The 13,170-nt window shown below is 45.2% G+C and overlaps 1 pseudogene; it reads left to right on the forward strand.

The window, feature by feature from the left end:
* The first annotated feature begins 1,350 nt into the window (after window positions 1–1,350).
* LOC123604231 lies at window positions 1,351–2,015 on the forward strand (annotated as a pseudogene).
* Window positions 2,016–13,170: the final 11,155 nt, after the last annotated feature.

A 13,170-nucleotide genomic window follows, 5' to 3' on the forward strand; every position in this document is an offset into this window, starting at 1 on the left:
TGAACCAAAGTCAGACATGTAACAGACTAAGCCACCCAGGCGCCCCAATTGTTAGATTCGATTTTGGCTTAGGTCATGATCCCAGGGTAGTGGGATTGAGCCCCACACTGGGCTTCACACTGAGCATGGAGCCTGCTTGGAATTCTCTCTCCCTCCCTCTGCCTCTCTCCCCTGCTCATGCTCTCTCTCTGTATATAAAATGAAATGAAATAGTGAAGTGAAATGAAATGAGACATGTGGAAGTTGTAGCCCTCAGTACCTCAGAATGTGACCTTATTTGGAAATCGGGTCACTGCAAATGTAATTAGCTAAAATGAGGTCATCCTGGAGTGGGGGCAGGTGACTAATTCAGTATGACAGTATGACTGTGCCCTTAAAAGAATGACCAAATGAATGCCGCGTGAAAATGGAGGCAGAGGTGGGAGTGGTACATGTATAAGCCAAGGATCACCAGCGGGTCATCACCAAGTAGGAGAGAGGGAACAGATTCACCTTCAACGTTTATTTATTTTTGGGACAGAGAGAGACAGAGCATGAACAGGGGAGGGGCAGAGAGAGAGGGAGACACAGAATCGGAAACAGGCTCCAGGCTCTGAGCCATCAGCCCAGAGCCCGATGCGGGGCTCGAACTCACAGAGCGCGAGATCGTGACCTGGCTGAAGTTGGACGCTTAACCGACTGCGCCACCCAGGCGCCCCAGATTCACCTTCAGAAGGAACCAGCCCAGGGGCGCCTGGGTGGCTCCTTGGTTAAGCATCTGACTCTTGATTTCGGCTCAGGTCATGATCTCACATTTTCATGGGTTCGAGCCCTGCATCGGGCTCTGTGCACTGACCGTGTGGAACCTGCTTGGGATTCATTCTCCCTCCCTCTACCCCTCCCTCTGCCCTTCCCCCACTCACACTGTCTCTCTCAAAATAAATAAAAATAAAATAAAACGTAAAAAAAAAAAAGAAAGAAAGAAAGGAACCAGCCCTGCTTACACTGTGATTTCAGTCTTCTAGCCTCCAGAACCAGGACAGAATACATTTCTGTTGCTCTAAGCCACGTGGTTTGTGGTAGTCTGTTACAGTAGCCCTAGGAAATTAACACCTGAAGCCATCAGGAACCCTGGTGATTGATGCTGATGATGATGTTCACCTGCAATCGGGTCCCCAGTCTCCCTCTCTCTCTCTGCCCTTGCCCCGCTCACGCTCTCGCTCTCTCTCAAAAAATAAATAAACGTTAAAAAAAAAAAACAACCAACAGCTGGACAGCCATTGCAGTACATCGGGCTCCACAGACACAGCACCGGGGCAAGTGAGAGGCACACGGGCACTGGGCGACTCTGTGCCTCGCTGAGGAAAATAATTAAACACGGGCCAAAGAGATCCTAAGAAGCCGAGAGGCAAAATGTCATCATATGCACTCTTTGTGCAAACTTGCTGAGAGGAGCACGAGAAGAAGCACCCAGATGCTTCAGTCGACTTCTCAGGGTTTTCTAAGAGGTGCTCGGAGAGGTGGAGGACCATGTCTGCTAAAGAGAGAGGAAAGTTTGAAGACAGGGCAAAGACGGACAAGGCCTTTATGAAAAAGAAATTAAAACTTATATCCACCTCCTAAAGGGGAGGATATCAAAGGAGAACATCCTGGCCTATCCATTGGTGATGTTGCAAAGAAACTGGGCGAGATGTGGAACAACATCACCGCTGCAGATGACCAGCAGCCTTATGAAAAGAGGACTCCGAGGCTGAAGGAAGAATGTGAAAAGCATATTGCTGCAGACCGAGCTAAAGGAAAGCCTGATGTGGCAAAAAAGGGAGTCGTCAAGGCTGAGAAACGCAAGAAAAAGAAGGAAGAGGAGGAGGACAAGGATGAGGAGGAAGATGAAGAAGAAGAAGATGATGATGAATAAGTTGGTTCTAGCGCAGTGTTTTTGCTTGTCTACCAAGCATTTAACCCCCCTGTACACAACTCACTCCTGTTAAAAAAAAAATTGAAATGTAAAAAAACAAACAAAAAAACTGGATGCAGAGAGCCCAGCACATAGTAAGGGTTCAGTAAATGTTAGTTCCCCTTTTAAAGGATTACCTCTTCCTGGGAGCTAATTATTAATGACCTTGAAGGGAAACTCCCTCATTCCTCAGAACATTCGTTCAATATTACTTGGACCAGAACCTGGAAGTGGAAGGTAAAGGGGCAACTATGGTGTATGATTTACTGTAAACCAGACTCCGGGTGTTCAAAACAAAAGTTGTTACTCCCCCCCCCCCCCCACCAGCTCCTCCTAACTTCCCCGTTTATATTGCAGATGTCCCTGGCTCCTCCCACTCCTTCCATCTAGCCTGTTACCTGGTTTCAGTGTTTTTAAAACCTTTTGACCTTTTAAAACCTTTTTGACCAGGACGCAGGACACATAGGCGTCTGGTGTGACACAAAAGCTTCGTTAAAAAAAAATACTTGTGGGGGCGCCTGGGTGGCGCAGTCGGTCAAGCGTCCGACTTCAGCCAGATCACAATCTCGCGGTCCGTGAGTTCGAGCCCCACGTCGGGCTCTGGGCTGATGGCTCAGAGCCTGGAGCCTGTTTCCGATTCTGTGTCTCCCTCTCTCTCTGCCCCTCCCCCGTTCATGCTCTGTCTCTCTCTGTCCCAAAAATAAATAAACGTTGAAAAAAAAAAATTAAAAAAAAAAAATACTTGTGTAGGAGCACCTGAATGACTCAGTCGGTTGAGTGTCTGACTCTTGATTGCAGCTCAGGTTATAATCTCACGGTTCATGAGATCAAGCCCCGCATCAGGCTCTGCAACAAGTTCCATGATGACAGCGCGGAGCCTGCTTGGGATTCTGTCTCTCCCTCTCTCTGTGCCCCTCCCCCACTCGTGCTATCGCTGCCTCTCTCAAAATAAATGATAAAAACAAAAAGTCTACAGGACACCAGGTGGGGATGCCTAGTAGATAGATGCTAAGTCTGATGCTAAGGGAGAGGACAGTGCTGGGGTATAGATTTGGAAGTTGTCAGTGTAGAGAGATGGTACTTTATCCCATGAAAGTGCAAGGGATGAGCTGGGGAGAGGGTAGTGTGAGAAAATCACACCAAGTCAAAGAGAAAACTCTGGGAGCACCAGTATTGGGGGTGAGCAGATAACTCAGATTCCCCAAAAGACTAAGAGACAATGTTTAGAGAGATTTGAAAGGAAACAGGACAAAGTCAAGTTAAAGAGACTAAGGGCATGTAGGATCCTGAGGAGGTAAGAGGTTTTTTGTTTTTGTTTTTGCTTTTGTCTTTTAAGCTAGGTTGGGCGCCTGGTGGCTCAGTCGGTTAGGCATCCGACCTAGGCTCAGGTCATGATCTCGCGTCGGGTTCTGTGTTGACAGCTCAGAGCCTGGAGCCTTCCTCAGATTCTGTGTCTCCCTCTCTGCCTCTCCCCTGCTTGCTCTCTCTCTCTCTCTCTCTCTCTCACAAACATTAAAAAATAAAATAAAAATAAAAAATCTAGGTTAGTTGGAACCACTAAATCAATATTCATTTCATGACTCACTACTGTGTGGTAACTTGCAAAATTTTAAAAACACACAAAATTCTACAACCTTACCTGCATTATCTCTCACCTGGGCTCTTGCAATACACCCCCCCCCCCACCACCACCAATTTTCCAGCTGCCTATCAACCTAACCCCTGCCCTGTCCTTTATACACACCCTACCTGTCCTTGCCAGCAGCCCCAGGGCTGACTAAATCTCCAAATCCCTGCCCTGTGGTGGGGCCTCACCTTAATGTTCTAGCTCTTTCTCTCTCTGCACACCACCAGGCACCCTCTCTGGCACCCAACACCCACAGTGCTGCCTCTCCCAATAGATCCCTGGTTGTAGGCAGGTGGCAATGTCTCCAGGGAAGGCGAACCGGTTAAGGTAATCCATTTCCCTTTGCTGCGGATTAAGAAGGGTGTGATTCTGTTTGGGGGCGTATCAGGAAAGAGAAGCAGCCTCCTCCCCTTTCTTCCTGAGGCTCTGGTAGCCGGGAGGAGGAACTAAGAGCAACAGCCACCTCTGCGGGACAAGTAATGCTGACAACAGAGCATGAAGAACAGAGGCGCCTGGGTGGCTCGGTCAGTTAAGCGTCTGGCTCGATTTCAGCTCAAGGCATGATCTCATGTCATGGTTTGTGGGATCCAGCCCCTTGTCGGGTTCTGCACGGGGCCTGCTTGGGATTCTCTCTCTCCCTCTCTCTGTGCCCCTTCCCCCCTCTCTCAAAATAAATAAACATTTTGGAAGAAAAACTGTCAAGGCAAAACCAACACTTAAAAAAAAAAAAGCATGAAGAATGCCTTGATGACGTTGTTCCCTGAAACCATCCACCTGCAGACTTTTGGTTCAGTACGAGATAAACTGACCTAATTGTTTCAGCCACTTGTAGATCAGTATCACGTTACTTGAAGCTGATAACTTCCTCCTTAATACATCCACTCAGGAGACAGACTGGGTGACTTAAAGTTCCCCATACACGTTCCACGCTGTCTCACCTCTGCACCTCTGTGTCTGCCGGTCCCTTTCCCTAGGATCCCCTCCAAATGAATTCTCACCTCTCAAGGGCCAACAGGGGTGTCTCCTGCCCCAAGAAGCCCCCCTCTCTGCCAAGCCAGAGCATCCTGGCCCTTTTGCCAAACACTTGATTCGTATCTCTCTCAAAATACAATCTGTCTTCAACTATGGGGCTTTTTGTTTTGTTTTGTTTTGACCACATGGCTTTGTCCCTTATTTGACTCTGGGGATCTGGAAGCTACCAACTAAAATATATCAAAAATCCATTCCCGGGGGCACCTGGGTGGCTCAGTCGGTTGAGCGTCCGACTCTTGACTTCGGCTCACATCATGATCTTGTGGTTCGTGGGATCAAGCCCCGCATCGGGCTCTGCGCTGACAGCGTGGAGACTGCTTGAGATTCTTTCTCTCCCTCTCTCTCTGCCCTCTCCCTGCTTGTGCTCTAAATAAATAAATAACTGCATTAAAAAAAAAAAGACAACAGGGAAAAAGCAAGTCGCAGAGTGAAAGCAAATATTTTCAAAACATATAACTAACAAAGAACTGGTATCCAAAAAAAAAAAAATATATATATATATATATATACATATATATATATATATATATATATATATATATATATAAATTCCTAGAAAGTAAGAAAAAGGCAGGCAAACCAGCTGAAAAAAAAAAATGGGCAGAGGATTGGAATAAGCACTTCACCTAAAGAGGGCATTTAAATGACCAATTAGCAGATGAAAATGCGTTCTTTTATTAGTCATCAGAGAAATGCAAATCAAAATCTATGATGTGATAGCACCACACAGACATAAGAACAGCTGAAGTGAAAAAGACATAATACCGATCGATCAATAAACCTGGAGTGTCGGCAAGGATGTGGAACTCTCACGCTTGTGGAAGTGGGGATTGGTGGAATTACTTTGGAAAACCACCTGGCAGTATCGACTAAAGCTGAGCATATGTATCCTCAGTGAGCCAGCCATCCCACCCCTGGGTGTAAATTCAATAGAATGCAAGCATACATGCACTAAAAAACATGGAATATATGTATAAAGTTGGGAGAATGCGGTAGTTTTTGATTTACAAAAACTGCAGCTTCCCAGAGTCAAACCTCCTACCAGAATGTTCATAGCAGTGTCCTTTGTATAAGCCAAAACATGGGATATCTCAAATGTCAAAAGATTGTATATGGAATAAGCTTCAAATACATCCAGCATCATGGAGGAATTTCACAAACATAATGTTGAGGGAAAGAAGCCACATGATTTATATAAAGTGTAAAAATAGACAAAAGAATATAGGGGGATAAAAATCAGATTACCTTTAGGGACTAGAAACTGAAGGGGAACGGGAGCCTTTTGGAATGCCGGTTTCTGTGTTTTTGTGGCTTGTTTTGTTTTTGGTTTCATTTTGTTTTGTTTTTAGCTCTGGGTACTAGTTAAACATGTGTGTGCACTTAGTAAAAATTCACCAAATTGCACATTTATTATTTGCGCTTTTCTGTTTGTTATATTTCAATAAAAGTTTACATCCAAGTGTAATTCTCCAAGTCACCTGAATTAGATATGCATCATATAAGGTTTGAATGTTTATTTAGTGATATAATCTATTCTATTTAGTCTTCAAAGTTGTTCACGTCCCAAACGTAGCCCGGATTTCCATGAAAGGGCTGCTGATTCTTGCATAGACCATTCTGGGCAAGGAACACAAGACGTCTCTTTGCTCCCCCTCCCCAGGAAGAGATCAGAGGGGACAAGAATGGGTAGAGGGAAGGTAATTGGTCCTCCTAATGTCACTTGGGCAAAAGTTTTGGATTTTTTTTCCCCTGCTTTTATGTTACATTGTCTTACTGTCTTTTTAAAAGATATTACACAGGGGCACCGGGGTAGCTCAGTCACTTGAGTGCCTGACTTCGGCTCAGGTCATGATCTCATGGTTCATGAGTTCGAGACCCCACATAGAGTTCGCTGCTGTCAGCACGGAGCCTGCTTTGGATCTTCTGTTCCTCCAACCCCCCGCCTCTGCCCCTTCCCCGCTTGTACTCTCACTCTCAAAAATAAATAAATCTTTAAAAATAAATAAATTATAAATAAATAAATGGTATTACACAATTAAAATTATAAGGCAAATGATCAAAATAAGAAACTATTCAATCTGAAATTCAGAATAATTGGGTTCACGTTCCGACACTGCTACATATTACATATGTGTATCTCAGTTTACTTCTGTAAGAACAGTTTTGTGCAAAATAAAGTTCAAAGTACCGCTCTCACAGGGTTGTTGTGAAGATGAAATTATATAAATCATAGGGAAAAGAGAAAGTGTTACACAACGGAAATGACTTTTTTCCCACAGTGGAAGATATGATAAAGTGGACAATTGATTCTATAGGTTGAGATGAAATGTGATTGCCTAAGAAACCACCTCAAGAAGAAAATCCCTAGATGTTTTCTAAAACCATCCTCAGAGCACCTGGCTGGCTCAGTCAGAAGAGCCCGTGACTCTTGATCCTAGGGTTGTGGGTTCGAGCCCCACGTTTGGTGTAGAACTTTCTTGAAAAAAAAAAAAACTTAAATAAAATCATCCTCTATCTGATTAATTTAGGTATAACAATAGGAAATAGAAGTTTTAGATTTTCAAGCCCAATTTTAAAACCACTTCAACAGGGTAGCACCAACGTTCAAATCACATTTCCAACAGGTGTCACCCTAACCCCTTTGATTGTGGGTTTGAGCAAACCTCTGTGACTAACTTCTCAGTGCTCCAGGTAACGACATCAAATGTAAACACTCAATTACCGTGTGTTAACCCGGGACTTCTTTTCTGGCTCTTCAGGTTTCACAACGGGATGTTTCAACTCCTTGTTGTATTTTACTCAGAATGCAAACCCGAACGAACGAAGGGTTGCCTATGTAATGGAGGTCTCAACTCCACTCCCAGTTCAACCAACATTTTTTGGGGGTGTGTGTGGCAAAGTTCACATAACATAAAATTCACCACTTTAACCGTTTTGAAGTGTACAATTCAGTGGTGTTTGGTACATTCGCAGTGTTGTGCAACTATCACCACTATGTAGTTCCAGAACCTTTTCAACACCCTAAAAGGAAACCTTGTACCCATTTAGCAGTCATTCTCCTCCCTGCCCCTCCCAGCCCCTGGCAACCAGGAATCCACTTCCTGTCTCTATGGATTTGCCTATCCTGCACATTTCACATAAATAGATCAACCAACTGGGCGTGCCTGGGTGGCTCAGTCTGTGAAGCATCTAACTTTGGTTCAGGTCATGATCTTGCAGTTTCGTGAGCTCGAGCCCCGCTTTGGGTAAAACATGAGCCCTGTTTCTCTCTCCCTCCCTGTCTCTCTCTCTGCCCCTCATTCACTTGCGCCTTCTCTCTCTCTCTCTGGAAAAAAAAAAGTCGGGGTGCCTAGGTGGCTCAGTGGGTTAAGCATCCGACTTCAGCTCAGGTCATGATCTCATGGTTCGTGGGTTCAAGCCCCTCTTCGGGCTCTGTGCTGACAGCTCAGAGCCTGGAGCCTGCTTCGGATTCTGTGTCTCCCTCTCTCTCTGCCCCTTCCCCACTTGCGCTCTCTCTCTCTCAAAAATAAATAAACATTAAAAAATTTTTTTTTAAAAAGCGATTGATCAGCATTTTGGGGGCCCAGCGCTTGCTAAGCACCAAGAATACAAAGATGAATATGACAGTCTTCTGTTAACAAGATCACTGACAACTGGGACAAATAGATTTTAAAAAATGATAGTACAATGTGATGATTATTGTAACAGAAATATGAGCATTGTGAGGAAATAGATGCGGGAGATAGGGCAAACTGTAAGAAGTAAGATTTGAGGGTGCCTGAGTGGCATAGTTAAGTAGCCAACTCTTGGTTTCAGCTCAGGTCATGATCTCACAGTTTCGTGGGTTGGAGCCCCACATCAGGCTCTGTGCTGCCAGTGCAGAGCCTGCTTGGGATTCTCTGCTCTCTTTGTTCCTCCCCTGCTCGCTCTGTCTCTGTCTCTCTCAAAATAAAGAAATAAACTTAAAAAAAAAAAAGTAAGATTTGAATGTAGGCATAGAGGCAAGAGTTTGCTAGAACAGTGGGGCTGGGCAAGAGGGCAGGGTAGAGGAGGTGGGAGCTGCAGTAGTAGAGAAGTAGCTGGAGCAAGGCACAAGAGCAGAGAGTTGGACAGCTCTGTGCTCACAGGAGGTTGACAAAGCACACCCCAAGCATGTTTCCACCCTAGGGCCTTTGCATTTGCTGGCCCCTTTTCCTGGGACACTTCTTTCAGATCGGTGCCTGGTAGGCTCAACCCCTTCCTTCAGATCTTTGCTTCAATGTCACCTCCTCAGAGAGGGCCTCCTTCACCTCCCTATCAAAACAGCATCTTTATAATAAGCTTTTTAAATAAAGTTTTAATAAACTTTATTAAAGAAAAACAAGAGCATCTTCTGTCCCTCTCTATCTTCTTACTCTGTACTCCCTTTCAGCCTTTATCGCTCTGGTACCATATTGTATATAGGTATATGTTTCTCTGTTCATTTTCTGTCTCCCCCACTTGAAGGTAAGCTGTACAAAGGCAGGACTCTTTGCTTTGTTTATAGTTATATTCCCAGCACCCATAACAATGCCTGGCACATAGTGTAAGCCCCATAAATTTTAATGAGTGGAGAAGCAATCACTTTGGCAGCATTGCGGTGGGGAGTCCCTCTGGGTTCTGAGCTGCTTCCTGCTGAAGACAGAGCAATATTGAGAGCACCAAGCAATAGATAAACTCGGTCAGATTCTTCTGATTGGCTGTCACAGACTATGAGTCTGGAGTGCTCTCTTGTCCAGCGAGAGCAGACACAGAATTGAATACAAGAGAGGCTAACGTCCAGAAGGAGACAAGAGCCACTAACAGGGGTTTCATCTTTGTGTTTCTTGAGCTCACAAGGTATTACCCACCGTGTGAATGCGAAGAAAACAATCAGATAGCAATTGACCGGTGTTTGTAAGAACAAAGGGTCTGGGAGGCAAGTGGAGTTTGTGATAATATATTGGCATCAGGTGGAAAGTAATTTCCTGCAGCTGACATAACAAGTTACTTGTGATTCCATTACAATATCTCACTAGCTAACCTCAGGCACTTTTGCCCCGTGATGGTGACTTTCTGCCCTAAGCTTTCCTCTAACCCATTTATATAAGCAGCACCTATTTCCCCACAATTGGCTGCTTGATTTTCCGATGTTTCCCGTCCCTGCCTATTATTTCCCTCCAAAAGGAAAACATTTTTGTGATCCCAAGTCCTTTCACCTTATTGTTTATTATTTTTTACCTGTATTCATTTTTTCGTTTATTTTGCAAGTATGTTTTGAGTCCCTGCTACGCAGCAGGCAGATGCCGGGATGCAACAGAGGACAGAGCGACCTGTCCCTGCCCTCAGGAAGCTGAGATGAGTAAGGGAGACAGGAAACCAGTGAGCAATTACAGGCGATTCAGGTATTTGAAAATCCTAGCATTAAAGAGGGGAAACTCTCTGGACACAAAGATACTCATAGTTGCATCATGTGTAACAGCGAAATATTGGTCACAATCGATGTCTGACAACAAAGAAATATACATACCTCATGGAATATTGCAGAGCTATTAAAATGATGTCATGGGGCGCCTGGGTGGCTCAGTCGGTTGAGCGTCCGACTTCGGCTCAGATCATGATCTCGTGGTCTGTGAGTTCAAGCCCCACGTCAGGCTCTGTGCTGACAGCTGGGACCCAGGAGCCTGCTTTGGATTCTGTGTCTCCCTCTCTCTCTCTGCCCCTCCCCCACTCCTGCTCTGTCCCTCTCTGTCTCAGAAATAAACATTAAAAAATAATAAAATAAAATAAAATGATGTCATGATACATCTATAACAATATGATAAGGGACATTATGTGAAGAAAGTAAAAGAAAAAATTATATGAAAAAATATGATCCCAACGATGTATAAAAAAATGTATGGAAGTCCAGAAGAAAATCTAGGAAAATGTTAATAAAGACTGATAGGACAATTGAAAGGATATTAGGTTGAACTGCATGCCGTTACTTTTTTTTTTAAAGTTTACTTATCTATTTTTTTTTTAATTTTATTTTTTTTCAACGTTTTATTCATTTTTGGGACAGAGGGAGAGACAGAGCATGAACGGGGGAGGTGCAGAGAGAGAGGGAGACACAGAATCGGAAACAGGCTCCAGGCTCTGAGCGTCAGCCCAGAGCCCGACGCGGGGCTTGAACTCACGGACCGCGAGATCGTGACCTGGCTGAAGTTGGACGCCCAACCGACTGCGCCACCCAGGCGCCCCTACTTATCTGTTTTTGAGAGAGAGAGAGAGAGCGCACATGTGCCCTGGTTGTGGGGTAGAGAGGAAGGGGAGAGAGGGAGAGAGAGAATCCCAAGCAGGCTCCATGCCAATGAGAGACTCCATCTCACCAACGATGAGATCGTGACCGGAGCCGAAATCAAGAGTGGGATGCTCACACAACTGAGCCAAACAGGCACCCCAACTTTTGTAAGTCTATTTCATACCATCAACCAAATATATTGATGAAAGGGGTCCAAGGCAGACTTGGATTCAAATCCCAGCTCCAATACTATGTACCATCCAGTATGCATCATCTCAGTTGTGTAACCTGAGTAGTAAATTTACTTTGTCTGGGGCCTCAGTTGCCTCCACTATAAAATGGACATAAAAATAGTTCAGACTTCAGGGTTGTATTTAAGATTAAATGCAATAATGTCTGACATACATTCATCTCTGAATAAATGGTGGTCATAATTGTAGGTGGCGTTTTCTTCCTTCTTTATTGTATTTTCCAAATTTCCTGTAATTAGAGTTCAAAAAAACTATCTAGTAAACATAATTATTTAAATTTTCAAAGGGGTTGCGATCCATTCCCCAGGGATCTGGAGCCAAGTCCAGGGCTGGGAATGTGGTTGAAAGCTTTCTTCCAACCCCTGCGGTGGCTGGACTCAGCTCCACAGACAGTGACCCTGAGAGCAGGGCTTGATGTTTGTGCTTGGCGGACCCTGGGAGCTTTGTTTACAGAGGACACTCGGTCCCAGGGCCTGAACTGCCCCCTCACCTCTGCAGCTGCTACGGACTGAGCCCACGAAGAAGACTGCCTCAGCCCACCCTGCCCCTCACAGCCTGGCCCCTGATCCCAGTCACGACAGCCTTTGGCACAGTTGTCTTCTTCCCTTAAGAGCAGCCTCTGGTTCCCGAACACAGGCCCGAGCTGAACCCCGATCATGTCCCATGCCCACGGAGTGGGCTGTAGCATTTCTGTTTGTGGTGATGAAATAGTTGTGGAAACAGTTGTGATAGTTGCGTGGCATCGTGAATGTATTCAATGCCACTAAATCGTACACTTAAAAATGGCTAAAGGGGCCGATTTTACGTTACAGAGATTTTACTACAATTTTTTGAAAAGTGAAAAAAAAAAAAAAAAAAAAAAAACCCAGACGAAAGAGGGCAGGGTTGACCTGTGGGATTTGGTGACAGAACCTGGGCTGACACCAGGAGACCTCTATTTTGACCTCCATTCGGCCCCTTCGGCTCTTTGACCCTGGGTAACTTAACTCCTCTGAGGATAGATAACCCGCTGCCCTCAGGGCAGTCATGGAACTCACATGTGACCAAATGGTGTGAAACTCTCTGTAAAACAATCAATAATTCTTAATTAGTATTATCGCCTTAACCTTGCCCCATAAAAGAAACCCATTACAAACAAAATACAATAGTACCTTTTTTTTTTTTTTTTTAATATTTATTTAGTGTCTGAAGACCTTAAGGCTTGGAATTCTGTAAATGGAAACCTCCAGAAATAAGGACAGGTGGAGGGCAAACACAAGGAATCTCTCAATCTCTGGCTCCTCACCAGGAAGGAGATGCTGTGTTTTTCCTGGTGTTGTGGGGAAGGAATATTCAAAGATGCATAATCTAGGAGGGCTTGGGGTGTTGCCTTGGCACTGGGCAGCAGAGAAATGATGTCCTTGCCCTGTCCTGTCTTTGCCCCCCTACCTCCCCCCTCGTCTTGCCTTCCTATCTTAGGTTGCCTTTCCCATCTATCTCTTGGGAGATTTATTTCTGTCTCTTTTTTCATCTTAAGCAGCGGAAATGAATCATCTTTCAGCCTGTTTGGTAAACAGCCCCATGCCCTCTGACCCCCTCTGGGCTCTCTCTGGCTCCTCTGGAGCTGCCCCTGGGCTAGGTCTCACCACCCCCCCACCCCCCCCCCCCCACACACAGTCAAGACCCTCCTGGCTGGTTATTTTTGGTAATGTCCCTCTCCTCCCAGGCGTGGAGGCTTGACCTCCTCTGCCCTGTGGAAAATGGGAAATGACACACAGCATTCCACATGATGATCCCACGAGCTGACCAGAGAGGGACAGGGAAAGCACGGGAGCCACCATGTTCTGAGGGTTCTATGTGCCACGCACCCACTGGCACATCTCAGTGACCCTATTAAGTGGGTCTTCCCAAATCCTCATTTTCCAGAGGAGGAGTACAAGGCTCAGAGAAGTGAAGGAATATGCCCAAGGCCACCGAGCTGGTAAGGGGTGGAGCCAAGATTCAAAACCTGTATTCTTGGATCCATTCCATGATACCATGCTGCCCTATGTATCCACATGCATATATG

This window comes from Leopardus geoffroyi, chromosome E1 (genome assembly GCF_018350155.1).
Source record: "Leopardus geoffroyi isolate Oge1 chromosome E1, O.geoffroyi_Oge1_pat1.0, whole genome shotgun sequence".
Lineage (NCBI taxonomy): Eukaryota > Metazoa > Chordata > Mammalia > Carnivora > Felidae > Leopardus > Leopardus geoffroyi.